Source organism: Leptodactylus fuscus, chromosome 5 (assembly GCF_031893055.1).
Source record: "Leptodactylus fuscus isolate aLepFus1 chromosome 5, aLepFus1.hap2, whole genome shotgun sequence".
NCBI lineage: Eukaryota > Metazoa > Chordata > Amphibia > Anura > Leptodactylidae > Leptodactylus > Leptodactylus fuscus.
This window is the reverse complement of record NC_134269.1, coordinates 176,839,408-176,845,580: the sequence shown is the minus strand read 5'-3', so window position 1 is coordinate 176,845,580 and position 6,173 is coordinate 176,839,408. Positions and strand designations below refer to the sequence as shown.

At 44.3% G+C, this 6,173-nt stretch overlaps 1 pseudogene; it reads left to right on the top strand.

Moving 5' to 3' along the window:
* The first annotated feature begins 549 nt into the window (after positions 1 to 549).
* Positions 550 to 1,235, top strand: LOC142203081 (zygote arrest protein 2.L-like; annotated as a pseudogene).
* Positions 1,236 to 6,173: the final 4,938 nt, after the last annotated feature.

The following is a 6,173-nucleotide window of genomic DNA, read 5'->3' as shown; positions in this document are numbered from 1 at the left end:
GTAGCCAATAACGCTATAATATTGCGGGAAATTCTGCTTGAGTCGTAACATCCTGGGGCTATTGGTTGTTAAAGGTGTTCCAGATTTTATCTTGTGGTCAGCAGCAATACGGCTACTATGTATGTCATTGTACTCTTTGTATTCAATAGTTAATAACAATATTGTGCAACAGATTTACTATAAATATTGCTAATAAATATTTTATATATATATATATATATATATATATAGTGTCAATATCTCATCATAACAATGTTGGTGTGGGAGGGGTCTATCTGATATTGATCATAGACATAGTGATACATCTTAAGGCTAAAAAAAAAAAACGCTGCAGAAAATAATGCGGCTTCAAATTGTATAATGTTTTTTTTCTACGCCGTTTTCACAGAAAGTCCACAGAGATCTTTTCTCTGTGGACTTTTTGCCTTCATTATACCTATAGAGAAAAATGCAGTGCTTCTGTAGGTATAATTGGCATGCTGCAAATTACAAAGTGTAATGATGGGATTCTTGTACTCACCCTAAAACAACTATTACAACTATGGCAGCATGGCAGCACTTTCAGACAGGCTCCCCTGGACCGCCCCCCCCCCCCCCCCCCCGACTAGGAACAAGCAGGCAACCTGGAAGACCAGCTAGGGCTCCAAACCTGACTATCTTGACAATCTCTGGTGGGCCCAGCTGAAAACTATACTATCCCAGGTCAATCCCAACCTGTGTAAGGTCAACATTAAGGTTTTCGGGGTACAGGTCAACCCCAGAATTGACTCCGGGATCCAGTGCTCTTTAGGGACCCGTATCCTGTGCAGACCACCCCCTCTGTTGCCCTCCAGAAATGCAGCCAGATCGGTGTCCGACCCCGTATGATTCACCCAACCAGTGGCTGTGTACTCTCCAGTGGTGGATTGCAGGGTGTTCTCCCTACCGCAGGGATCCCAGATCCCTAGAATGAACTCGGCCATCCCTCAGTATAGGAATCTGGACAAGCGGCAGATGACAAGCCAGAGGAGCTATCAGATAGGAGCCAAGAAAGATCAGCTGAGCCCGTGGTGGAAGAGAGCAGCCAAGAGAACCAGGAGGCTGCCCCGGAGAAAGAGATCAGTGCAGGCACGAAGAATGTCTTCTAATTTCTTGAACAGAAATATGTCTACTACCACTACAAAGACTGCAAAACCCAATGGGAGAGTGCCTATGTGAGGGCTCGTTCACATCAGCGTTGTGAACTCCGTACTTGAGGTTTCCGTTTCCTGCCTAAAACAGAGGCAGGAGACGGAAACCTGCAGGAGTCTCTCTCACCCATTCATTTGAATGGGTGAGAGAGATGTCCGGCCGTGAGCGAAACCGGGTTTTATAATCCGGACACAGAGTCGGACATGCAGTACTCTGCGTCCGGATAAAAAAATCCGGTTTCGCGGCGGAGAGCATAAAACGCTCACCGCCGCTCACGGCCGGACCCGGTCTGTGCTTTCCGTCTTCTGGCATGCAGAAGACGGAAAGCACAGAACGGAAAGAAGAACGCTAGTGTGAACCTAGTGTGAGGTGTATTTCTGTAAGTAACAAGGTCTATTTTAAATGTAAGGTAATGTAAAACTCTGTATTTTCTCAACATAGGGCCAAACAGTAGCAAGGGACTAAAGGGTTGTTTTCATATAAATATTCACATTTAAACCTGTTGGAAAACCTTCAGGGCTAATGATATTTACTTGGAGCCACTTATCAGTGTACAGTTTGATGCACATTAGATGAACCGGCAGCTGGGTTTGTGGGAGCGCATGCGTTGAGGACGTCAATGCAATGACATCACTAGAGAAATGTAGGCCTGAACTCTCAGCTACTGGATGTAGGACCACCAACATAACTGAGCACAGAACCCAGAAGAGGAATCCAGAGCAGGACACTAGGGTCATGGAAAACTTGAGTTGAAAATATTCCTTTAACAATCAGACTGCAAGATCAGTTTCACACAGAGACTTTTTCTTCCATCCTATGGCCATAGCATCAACATACCATCCCTAATGGCTCTACTTACCAAAATTCTATCCATATGACTTATGTAGGGTTTAGGTGTTATATGAATACTGTAATGCAGCCATACAACAGATGTGATATTTAATGATACTATAATAAAAAAAAACAAAAAAACAATAGATTCTAAGTTGACTAGAGTAGGAAAATTATCCAAAGTCCAAAAGGTAATAAAGTTTCCCACCATTTAAGGAGAAACCCTGATGTGAAGTGGCTCAGCCTTATCTGACGTGTTAAATGCCACATCTCACGTATAGCTTCTATCCATAGGCACAGTCCAACAATTACTAGTAATTAGAGATGAGCGAACACTGTTCAGATCAGCCGTTCCGAACAGCACGCTCCCATAGAAATGAATGGAAGCACCTGGCACGGCGACCGGCCGCCGGCAAAGTATATTCCTTGCCTATGAAATATATTCTACCTGGTCTGACCACATCTAAACAGATAAAAGGTGATTGAAAATTTATATAAACCCACCACAGTTGTCCTAGGCTGTAATTGCTACTGTTTGGACCACCAGAATGGCCAAGCGATTACTACACTCCATCACCTATTGAATATCAGTCTGTGGCTACCTCCTGGTGTCCTCACTGTTTGCAGTTAGCTATCTAGCCCACTGACACTGATTTGTACTGTCTCTCATACGGTATTCCTGCATAAGGTGTCTATAGCCTATTCAAAACTCATTAACCCCTTCTCGACGCGTTTCGCCAGCTACCCTGCTGGCTCATCAGGGGTAAATCTGGATCTTAATAGTTGGTTGTAAGTAGAAGTTTCCCTAAGGGCAAGGCATCAGGTGGCCTTCGGCTGATGCCACTATTCTGATACCCTGCCCAGTACTGAAATGACCCAAGGGGGTTAATGAGTTTTACATAGGCTATAGACACCTTATGCAGGAATAACATATGAGAGACAGTACAAATCAGTGTCAGTGGGCTAGAAAGCTAACTACAAACAGTGAGGACGCCAGGAGGTAGCACTAGGCCATAACCTTTACAAACGCATTTACCTAGAGTATTGTCCTATCTTATCCAACTTTGTATTTTTATTTTGCTTATTACAGTCCATATTTGAAGGGAAGTTAAAAGTGACTTGGATTCATTTTGGAATCTCCATCAGTTTTTGGAGCAATTTTGATGCATTTTTTTTTTTTTTTTGCCAGGAGTAGATCAAAAATGAAGCGAAAGCTACTTATACGTTCCCTGTCTTTTGCATTCATTACTGTAGCTCAAAAACGGCATCAAACACTAAGCCACAAATTGCATGTATCTTTCCAACTTAATGCATGCTTTCACTTCAGATTTCAGACTTTCATTAGTTTTAGTTAAACATATGATTTGTACATGTTACTTATTCATTTTTAGATGCAGAAAAGATGGCTGAAATTATTATACGGCACCGTCTTAACTTTGTATTTACAACTTGAATATTACAGAAAATTGTAATAGCCCGACATTCATACGTCTCAATGTTATGCACCTGAATGAGGAAAGAAAAATGTACGATCAGGGAGATTAGTTTAACTCATGGTGGATTATCTGAATCCTGGGCTTGTAACCAGAATTAAGTCATAATATTCCAGTTTATCAGATTTCCGGTTTCAGAATACTTAATAAGATTCTATTTAATATAAATCTGTTTTGTCACACATCATCTGTGCTTCATACAGTGGCTCAACTAGGAATGGCGGTGCCCCATGGCAAACTTTTGACATTGCCCCCCCACCCCCACCCCCACAACTGACACTAAAGACCCCGACCGACTGATCCCCCCGATCCCGGGATTCCTGCACGCACTATTATGCCCCATAGTGGCCACTGTACACAGTATTATGACCTTAGTGGCCCCTGCACACAGTATTATGCTCCATAGTAGCCCCTGCACACACAGTATGATGCCCCATAGTGGCCCCTGCACACACAGTATGGTGCCCCATAGTGGCCCCCGCACACAGTATTATGTCCCATAGTGGCCCCTGCACACAGTATTATGCCCCATAGTGGCTCCTCCACACACAGTATGATGCCCCATAGCGACCCCTGCACACACAGTATGATGCCCCATAGTGGCCCCTGCATACAGTATTATGTCCCATTGTGGACACCCATGAACATTTATTATACACTGGGGTCTTTTCAGACACCAGCATATAATAATTGGAGACCGGGGGGGTGGTCATAAAAAACACTGTTACTTACCCATCCCTGGCTTATGCACTCGCTTATGTCAGACATCTTCAATGACGTACGGGATGTCATATGCCCCGGGTCTATGTCGCGACGCATAAGAACTCAGACCCGGTTATGTGACGTCAGGGACATCACATAAATAGGCCCAAAGCCTGCCTGGAGCCAGGAGAGGTGAGTAAATAGGGCCCGTTGCTGGCTGGAGTTACTCCAGCCGGTAACAACCTATTAAAAAAAAAAAAAACGTAGCGGTAGCGGCTGTCACTGGGTCCCCTAATGTCCAGGACCCTATGGCAGCCGCTGCTACCCCGATAGTAGCGCCCCTCGCATCATATACTGTATATATTAGCATTTAATGTGTGTTAAACACTACAGCATTTTTAAGTTATAGCGTAACAGACATAGAACTCGATAAAACACAATCCAAACATAAAGCTATAACACAAATATTAAAATAATCATGACCAAGTGATTGAACAACCCTTATGTCTCAAATTAATAACTAAAATACTTTAATCCTCTTTATTCTATATGAATAACCGCTTCTCCACTAGAGATATATACAGAACAATTTGGGATGGCTGACAAAAATCTTCTTTTCAGAATGAGAAATGGCTACAAACCACAGTAAGTTGATACATTGACCTACAAAACCGCTAGTGATTACCATAAAATCACCATCTTGTTGTTTTGATTCCATGCTGGTTTCCTAGAAATAAATGATTGTTCACAAATAGATAGAATGTTTTGATATTAAACTGAGCTGCACTGCCACCTAGCTTCTGCCCGTAAAGAGTGCCGGTAAGAACACATCTGCTCTTCACATAGATACAGTGGAAAATTCGCTTAATGAAAGCTTTCAGTCGCTGAAAGAAATGTTATTACAGGTGGATTAACACTTTGGCTTCATAGGACATTTCAAAGCTTTTCAAAGGGTATGGAATGTATTTACTATTTCACAGCATTCTCCTATAATAGGTAAACGAAAGCTCCGAGCTTATCTAGAAAACTGTGCTAATAATGGATAAAGAGTTTAACAAACACAGCAAATGTTTATGAAGTTTATTGCTTAGTATGGCGTTTGTACAATTCTTTCCTTAAATGTGCATTTAGTGCCACAATGTATTCTGTTTGTTTTTACTTACTCTTGTATACATACGTGCTTGGTTCACTGGATAGAATTCTCTAGAGCAGGGGTGCTCAATACGTCGATCGCGATCTACCGGTCGATCGTGAAGAACGTATGGGTCAATTACGGGATGCAGTCAGGGATCCCCGATGTCTGCTTGTTCACAGCGCAGGCTGAGAATCATCTCTGGACACTGGCAGGCCGGGGCCTTGCACTCGTTCGCAGTCAGGGCTGCGGCGGCCCCGCCTGCAAGTGTCCGGAGATGACGCTCAGCCTGCGCTGTGAACAAGCACTCCGGACACTTTTAGGCCGGGCAGCAGCAGCTCCGGGGGATAACGCGCTCCCCACTCTTAGGGATAAAGGGAGCCGGGGTGCTGCTTGTTCACAGCGCAGGCTGAGAGTCATCTCTGGACATTTGCAGGCAGGGCCGCCGCAGCCCTGACTGCGAACGAGTGCAAGGCCCCGGCCTGCCAGTTTCCAGAGATGATTCTCAGCCTGCGCTGTGAACAAGCAGACACCGGAGAGCTGTCTCCTGCTCTCACGCTCCGCCCCACCCACAGGCCTCACCCCTGGCCTCACCCCGGCTTGCCCACAGGCCCCACCCACAAGAAGTGGGTAGCAGATCTTATCCCTTGGTCAGTTTATAAAGTAGCTCACATGCTGAAAAAGTGTGAGCACCCCTGCTCTAGACCTATCAACTATCTAGCACTGAGCTTATACACTGTCTACCATTAAGTATTTGGATACCCAGTATAGTTCAACGGAGGTAGAGTGGGGGTGTTTCTCTTGGAATGGACCCTTGGTCCTAGTGCATGGTAAACTCAACACCA